General features: G+C 44.7%; 4 non-coding genes across 4 annotated transcripts; all 4 read left to right on the forward strand.

Annotated features, from left to right (window-relative positions):
* The first annotated feature begins 324 nt into the window (after positions 1-324).
* trnav-aac (transfer RNA valine (anticodon AAC)) lies at positions 325-397 on the forward strand. Its single transcript has one exon. It is a non-coding gene; the product is annotated as a tRNA-Val (tRNA).
* Positions 398-998: 601 nt separating this feature from the next.
* trnav-cac (transfer RNA valine (anticodon CAC)) lies at positions 999-1,071 on the forward strand. Its single transcript has one exon. It is a non-coding gene; the product is annotated as a tRNA-Val (tRNA).
* Positions 1,072-1,612: 541 nt separating this feature from the next.
* trnav-aac (transfer RNA valine (anticodon AAC)) lies at positions 1,613-1,685 on the forward strand. Its single transcript has one exon. It is a non-coding gene; the product is annotated as a tRNA-Val (tRNA).
* Positions 1,686-3,220: 1,535 nt separating this feature from the next.
* On the forward strand, positions 3,221-3,293 carry trnav-cac (transfer RNA valine (anticodon CAC)). The gene has a single exon. It is a non-coding gene; the product is annotated as a tRNA-Val (tRNA).
* The last annotated feature ends 4,060 nt before the right edge of the window (positions 3,294-7,353 follow it).

Raw genomic sequence — 7,353 nt, forward strand, 5'->3', positions numbered from 1 at the left:
TATCTACTCTTATGTAGTTGAAGGCGCAGTATAGCTCTGATAGTCTGGTGGTGACGGAAGACCACCAGCCGTTTGAACAAGCCATTCAGCATCACCTTGTTGGGTTAAGTGCAGGCACTGTCAGAGCGCAGGGCGTCCTGCCTTTGAAAGAGTTTCCGAAGTGTCCTGATGTGCCCTTTTGCAATGCCAAACAGGTCAGTGAAAATGGCATCCTTTCGCGGCACTTCAGACGCCATCTCATAGCCAAGCCGACCTGAAACGCCTGAGCACGTTTTACCAGCAGGCTTCAACGGTAACCGTTCGAAGCAAGAGGCAGCGGTGTCAGTTTCCGTAGTGTAACGGTTATCACGTTTGCCTAACGCGCGAAAGGTCCCTGGTTCGAAACCGGGCGGAAACAGCCTGCTGTGGGCCGGTCCTTTTCATCCTGCTTGCCCTCGTGGTTCCCCGGAGGCGGTGGGTGGTTTTTCTTCGTTGGAGTGCCCGAAATCGGTGCACTCACAGCGTCCGTCCGTCGACAGGTTGAAATTGTAAGTGCTGGTGTAGGCACTTTTAATTAAAATCTGATGATGATGATGATGATGTTGTTGTTCTTGTTCTTTTGTTGCTGTTGTTTTTGTTGTTGTTCTTGTTGTTCTTGTTGTCGTCGTGGTCGCCGTCATTATTATTGTTAAAGTAAAGCAGTAGTTAGATTTGTTGCTACCGTAAGGTGTAGAAGGCACAATAGCTCTGTGAATGTCTGATGGTGGCAAAAGACGAGCAGCAGCTGTTTGAACAAGCCATTGAGCATCACCTTGTTGGGGTAAGTGTAAGTCTTGTCATAGCTCAGGGCGTTCTTCCTTTGAAAGAGTTTCCAAAGTGTCCTGATGTGCCCTTGAGCAATGCAAAATAGGTCAGTGAAAATAGAAACCTTTATCTCACAGGCTGGCCCACAGGAAATGCCTGTGCGCGTTTTACCAGCCTACTTCAATGGGAGCCATTCGAAACGCCAGGATGGGTTGGTTTCCGTAGTGTAGTGGCTATCACATTCGCCTCACACGCGAATGGTCCCCGGTTCGAAACCGGGCGGAAACAACCCGCGGTGCACGCGTGCCAGTACCGTGTTACCCGTCCTCATCTCCCTGCCCCAAGGCCGGCCGTCGTTTTCTCTTCCTCGGAGTGGCAAGAAATCCTGACCTTGAGAAGAAATGATCGCAAAAGGGTAGCTTTGCGAGGCGCTGGAACTGACACTTTTAAAATCGATACATGTTGTTGCTGTTACTATACGACCGTAGCAGGATCGGCGACATTGCTGTTACTCTTATGTAGTTGAAGGCGCAGTATAGCTCTGATAGTCTGGTGGTGACGGAAGACCACCAGCCGTTTGAACAAGCCATTCAGCATCACCTTGTTGGGCTAAGTGCAGGCACTGTCAGAGCGCAGGGCGTCCTGCCTTTGAATGAGTTTCCGAAGTGTCCTGATGTGCCCTTTAGCAATGCCAAACAGGTCTGTGAAAATGGCATCCTTTCACGGCACTTCAGACGCCATCTCACAGTCTAGCCGACCTGAAATGCCTGAGCCCGTTCTACCAGCAGGCTTCAACGGTAACCGTTTGAAGCAAGACGCGGCGGTGTCAGTTTCCGTATTGTAGCGGTTATCACGTTCGCTTAACACGCGAAAGGTCCCCGGTTCGAAACCGGGCGGAAACAGCCTGCTGTGGGCCGGCCCTTTTCGTCCTGTTTGCCCTCGTGGTTCCCCGGAGGCGGTGGGTAGCTTTTCTTCATTGGAGTGCCCGAAATCGGTGCACTCACAGCGTCCGTCCGTCGACAGGTTGAAATTGTAAACGCTGGTGTAGCCACTTTTAATTAAAATCTGATGATAATGATGATGATGATGTTGTTGTTCTTGTTGTTGTTCTTGTTGTCGTCGTAGTCGCCGTCATTACTAATGTTAAAGTAAAGCAGTAGTTAGATTTGTTGCTACCGTAAGGTGCAGAAGGCACAATAGCTCTGTGATTGTCTGATGGTGGCACAAGACGAGCAGCAGCTGTTTGAACATGCCATTGAGCATCACCTTGTTGGGGTAAGTGTAAGTCTTGTCATTGCTCAGGGCGTTCTTCCATTGAAAGAGTTTCCAAAGTGTCCTGATGTGCCCTTGAGCAATGCAAAATAGGTCAGTGAAAATAGAAACCTTTATCTCACAGGCTGGCCCACGGGAAACGCCTGTGTACGTTTTACCAGCCGGCTTCGATAGGAGTTATTCGAAACACCAGGACGGGTTGGTTTGCGTAGTGTAGTGGCTATCACGTTCGCTTCACACGCGTAAGGTCCCCGGTTCGAAACCGGGTGGAAACAACCCGCGGTGCACGCGTGCCAGTGCCGTGTTACCCGTCCCCCATCTCTCTGCCCCAAGGGTGGCTGTCGTTTTCTCTTCCTCTGAGTGTCAAGAAATCCTGACCTTGAGAACAAACGATCGCAGAAGGGTAGCTTTGCGAGGCGCTGGAACTGACACTTTTAAAATCGATACATGTTGTTGCTGTTACAATTCGACCGTAGCAGGATCGGCGACATTGCAGTTACTCTTATGTAGTTGAAGGCGCAGTATAGCTCTGATAGTCTGGTGGTGACGGAAGACCACCAGCCGTTTGAACAAGCCATTCAGCATCACCTTGTTGGGTTAAGTGCAGGCACTGTCTGAGCGCAGGGCGTCCTGCCTTTGAAAGAGTTTCCGAAGTGTCCCGAAATCGGTGCACTCAGAGCGTCCGTCCGTCGACAGGTTGAAATTGTTAACACTGGTGTAGCCACTTTTAATTAAAATCTGATGATGATGTTGTTGTTCTTGTTCTTGTTGTTGTTGTTGTTCTTGTTTTTCTTGTTGTTCTTGTTGTCGTCGTGGTCGCCGTCATTATTATTGTTAAAGTAAAGCAGTAGTTAGATTTGTAGCTACCGTAAGGTGTAGAAGGCACAATAGCTCTGTGATTGTCTGATGGTGGCACAAGACGAGCAGCAGCTGTTTGAACAAGCCATTGAGCATCACCTTGTTGGGGTAAGTGTTAGTCTTGTCATAGCTCAGGGCGTTCTTCCTTTGAAAGAGTTTCCAAAGTGTCCTGATGTGCCCTTGAGCAATGCAAAATAGGTCAGTGAAAATAGAAACCTTTATCTCACAGGCTGGCCCACGGGAAACGCCTGTGTGTGTTTTACCAGCCGGCTTCGATGGGAGCCATTCGAAACACCAGGACGGGGCGGTTTCCGTAGTGTAGTGGCTATCACGTTCGCCTCACACGTGAAAGGTCCCCGGTTCGAAACCGGGTGGAAACAACCCGCGGTGCACATGTGCCAGTGCCGTGTTACCCGTCCCCATCTCTCTGCCCCAAGGCTGGCTGTAGTTTTCTCTTCCTCGGAGTGGCAAGAAATCCTGACCTTGAGAACAAACGATCGCAGAAGGGTAGCTTTGCGAGGCGCTGGAACTGACACTTTTAAAATCGATACATGTTGTTGCTGTTACAATACGACCGTAACAGGATCGGCGACATTGCTGTTACTCTTATGAGTAGATGGTAGAGTTTTATGGGCGCGGCCTATTTTGTTATGACGTATGCCCTAAGCTTATTAATATTCCTACGTCATAATTGGGGGGCGTGATTTTAGGTAGAGTTATTTCCTTAATTATTCCTACGTCATATCCGTCAGAAAGTGTACACCCATAAAACCCTGAACAACAAGGCCGCCCATAACCTGTTGTTCTTGTTGTTCTTGTTGGTCAACTGTAGAGTGTGAATGGGTCGGCTCTTCCTGTAGTGTTTGGGGGTCTTTTTTAAATATACATGTAATGGTTTAGTAAATCTAAACCGTTATAAGATCAACAAGTTCTGTTGTCTGTAATGGTCCCAGGTCTTAACAATGCCAGTTTTGAATAGTGCGTTTATCATATTCACACTGTCTCTGTCTGTCTCTCTCTCTCTCTCGCCCAATCATTTTATAAGATCAACAAGTTCTGTTGTCTGTTATGATCCCAGGTCCTAACAATGCCTGTTTTGCATAGGGTACTTATGTTATCCACACTGTATCTGGCTCTGTCTCTCCCCTCAAATTTAATTAAAAATAAAATTAAAAAAGAGGGTGTGTGTGTGGGTGTTTGTGTGTATAGGTTAATTGTTTTTGTAAAAAAAAAAAAAAAAAAAGCTGTGGTTATATTTTATCTCTCACATAATGTGTTCAGTCGTTTTACTTAAATACATTCTAGGGTCTTAAAGCTCATAGGAGTTAGACTTAAGATAAGGATATGCTTTTAAGGTATTTTAGCAGTCTCAATCCCTGATGATAAGGAATCGTTTAAAAAATAAAAACAACTGATCACTCAATGCTAAATAGATCACAACACTCAAGGCTAAATCACTCACACCATGGGGGGCGGGGGTGGGCTCAGACAACAGTAGGTATGGCGTGTGGTATCAAAACATTCAGAATACTTTTAACCTATATAATTTATAAGCTTTGTAAAATAAACCCAAATATCTCTTTTGCGGGGATAAACGCTGTTCTGAGTAGTTTGTGACTTGTTTAATACCAAACAAAGCATCGCTATTAAAAAAAAAAAAAAAAATCACTGTAAAAGCGCTAGTTATTTTAGATCTTTATAGTTATTTTCTTGGCTCAGGTTGTTTTTTAGCGCTTATAAAGGCCTGAAATATTCTTAGTGGTTTGTTGACTATAGGTCTTGATGCTTAAAAATGTTTTTTTGAGAGACCTAAAGGTTCTAATAAAAGTTTAGAGTAGAGAGGAAGAGATCGTCTCCATCTTGGTTTCTATTTGAAATTTGATGCAGTGTCATTTTATTGGTTGGTTTTGATATGTTAATTGGTAACAGGGCGGCACAAAGGCCAGACCAGAACAATGCCTTACAAGCAGATCCGGCATGTGGCCATCAGTATAAGTATGAAGGTCTGGTCTTCAGCTCGACAGACTCATACTGACCTTTCGATTTAAGTCTAAAGATCAACAATGTCCGGAAACAACATCAGCGACTTCGATTTAAACGAGTTTTTAGGCAAGTCTTCAGATTATTTTCATTGACTCAGAGCGTGTTGTGTGCATGTATTGTAAATAAGGCTATAACATTTGTTTTAAGTTCTGTAAAATTATTTTTCAGCCAGTCAACAGGAGTTAATTCCCAACGCTGAGGAGATCATCTGGAACAACGACGGTAAGATTTTTGTGTTTGCGCTCATGGGTTCTTATGTATGGGTGTGTGTGGTTTTGAAGCGGCTCATTAGAGTTATGAAAACGTTTTAATATATATTAATGCCGGTCTCTTTAATTACACAGAAACTATCGAAAGGCCTGTGATTAATGTCTCGACCAAGAGAAGTGGTTGTCCCTAGACAGGCTGTCTGCCGACCGGGTAAGAACTAAACCCCTGTTTGTTTGTATAACGTTTCTGTAAGATGTTTGAGTCCAGTTTTGTTAATTTTAAAAAAATTATCCTGTCTAACAGTATTAAGAAACGTGGTTCGAGACAACGAAAGGCCTTCCACATCGAGGGCTTGTTTCGTTTTACCTTCGAGAACCGTAACCTTTCAAGAATCTGAAAGGCTGTCAGCCCCGGTATCTGATAGCTGTGAGTATATGTCTGCAGCCTGTAAGAGGTTAAATCTTTTTATAAAGCGGTGTGGTTAAAGGTTAAACATGTCTCTTACCTTCACAGCGGTGCAAAAAGCTAAACCAGCCGAAAAACATAAGAAACGATTATTCTGTGGAGGTAAGTAAGATCTTTCAAACTTTAATGTTTTTAAAAGGGCTTTGTTTGCACGTTGAGGGCTAATATTTAAGCGATGGGTGACCGTTTCCTGTAGGGCGGGGGGTTCTGGGAAAGATCTTTAGAAGTCCGGACAGATCTAGGCTTGTTTCTGGGGAACGTGTTTAGAAATGACCGATTGTCGTACCGTCTGGTTAGGAAGTAAAGCCGTCCGAAAGGGTTTAGTAAGTTGTTTGGCTTATCTCCCGCTATTATACTTCTGTTTTAAAGTGGTTGTAGGAAAAGGCTTGAAGGTGTTCATTGTATTTAATATTTAAACAGATCGTGAAAACGTTTGTGAAACAGGAAGTCCCGGGATCAGGAAGCGTTAACACTTGGAAGGTTCGTTTAAAAATGAAATGTTGTTGTGTGTGTGTGTGTTTTATTAACAATATTACAGTTTTTAAAGAAACATTTAAGAAACAGTTTATTTACAGCGGCTTCTCTGTTTTACATTTATTATCAAGTCCTAATAAATATATTGTCTGTAAATAATAAGGCGTTGTAGTGAATGTCTAAGGCTATTTTCAAAGGTCTAAAAAAGCTAAAGGTTTTGAATGTCCTGGACATGTTGTTTTAAGTTTGATTTCTGTCGCCGTTTAAAGATGTAAATGTAATGTATATTTTTATTCTTCCCAAGACTCTTCTGTGGATGAGCTATTGAGGACAATTACCCCGTCTAAGTGGGATCAAACATCTTCCCCGGTGAGATCACCGAGAGGATCCCCCACGGTGGTCTTGGAGACCCCCCAACATCTACTCAGGCCACAGCCTTCTGGGGGTAATTCAACACCCCAGATTCAGCCCGCCGCATTGTCGGGCGGAACAAATACAGGCATCCAACAACCTCAGGGGTCGCCGTCAGTCAGGGCTGACACACCACCCAACGACGGCCTGGTTTCAACATCGTCCCCCCAGACCCGTTTCTTGGCTACAGAAACGCTGAACAGTACCCCGCGCTTGGCCAGGGTGTCACCGCAAAGGCCTTCTTGGTCTCCGTCCATGAGTATACGCTCGCTCCCTGCCTCCTTCGACCGAGATTTACCGGAGCGACCATCCTTTGAAGCTGAGCCAGGCCACCAGCCCCCGGAGCTACTTACTGAAGGTCGGCATGAGTTGCAACATACTTTGTTACAAAATCAAAGACTTGTGTTAGTGGGGCAAAACCTGCTGATAGAGAGCCAAAACACCCTTATTAATACCCTTACTAACGAATTGTACCGTATTTAATGTTTTAATAGACACAAAACGCCTTACTATTGTGGGTTGTTGGAAAAATAAAAAATAAATTAAAAAATGTCCTGACTTGGTAAAAGAACTCACAAACTAAAGGATTATGAACAAGCTAGGGCCCCAAAAAGACCTTCCCGAGAGAACATCCCCGGCCCTGTTGTGAACTCCTCTGATGTCCCAATGAACCTGGAACTATTACAAATGATAAATGATTTAAATAACCCCCAATTACCACCGATAGAATGTGAATTAACAGACTTACCGGTGAACCCCGACCTGTTACAGATGGTCAATGATCTAAATAACCACCTCCCACCGGTAGCGCTTATAGAGGTTCACCCCCTAGTTCAC

The sequence above is a fragment of the Amia ocellicauda genome (genome assembly GCF_036373705.1).
Source record: "Amia ocellicauda isolate fAmiCal2 chromosome 11 unlocalized genomic scaffold, fAmiCal2.hap1 SUPER_11_unloc_5, whole genome shotgun sequence".
Classification (NCBI taxonomy): domain Eukaryota; kingdom Metazoa; phylum Chordata; class Actinopteri; order Amiiformes; family Amiidae; genus Amia; species Amia ocellicauda.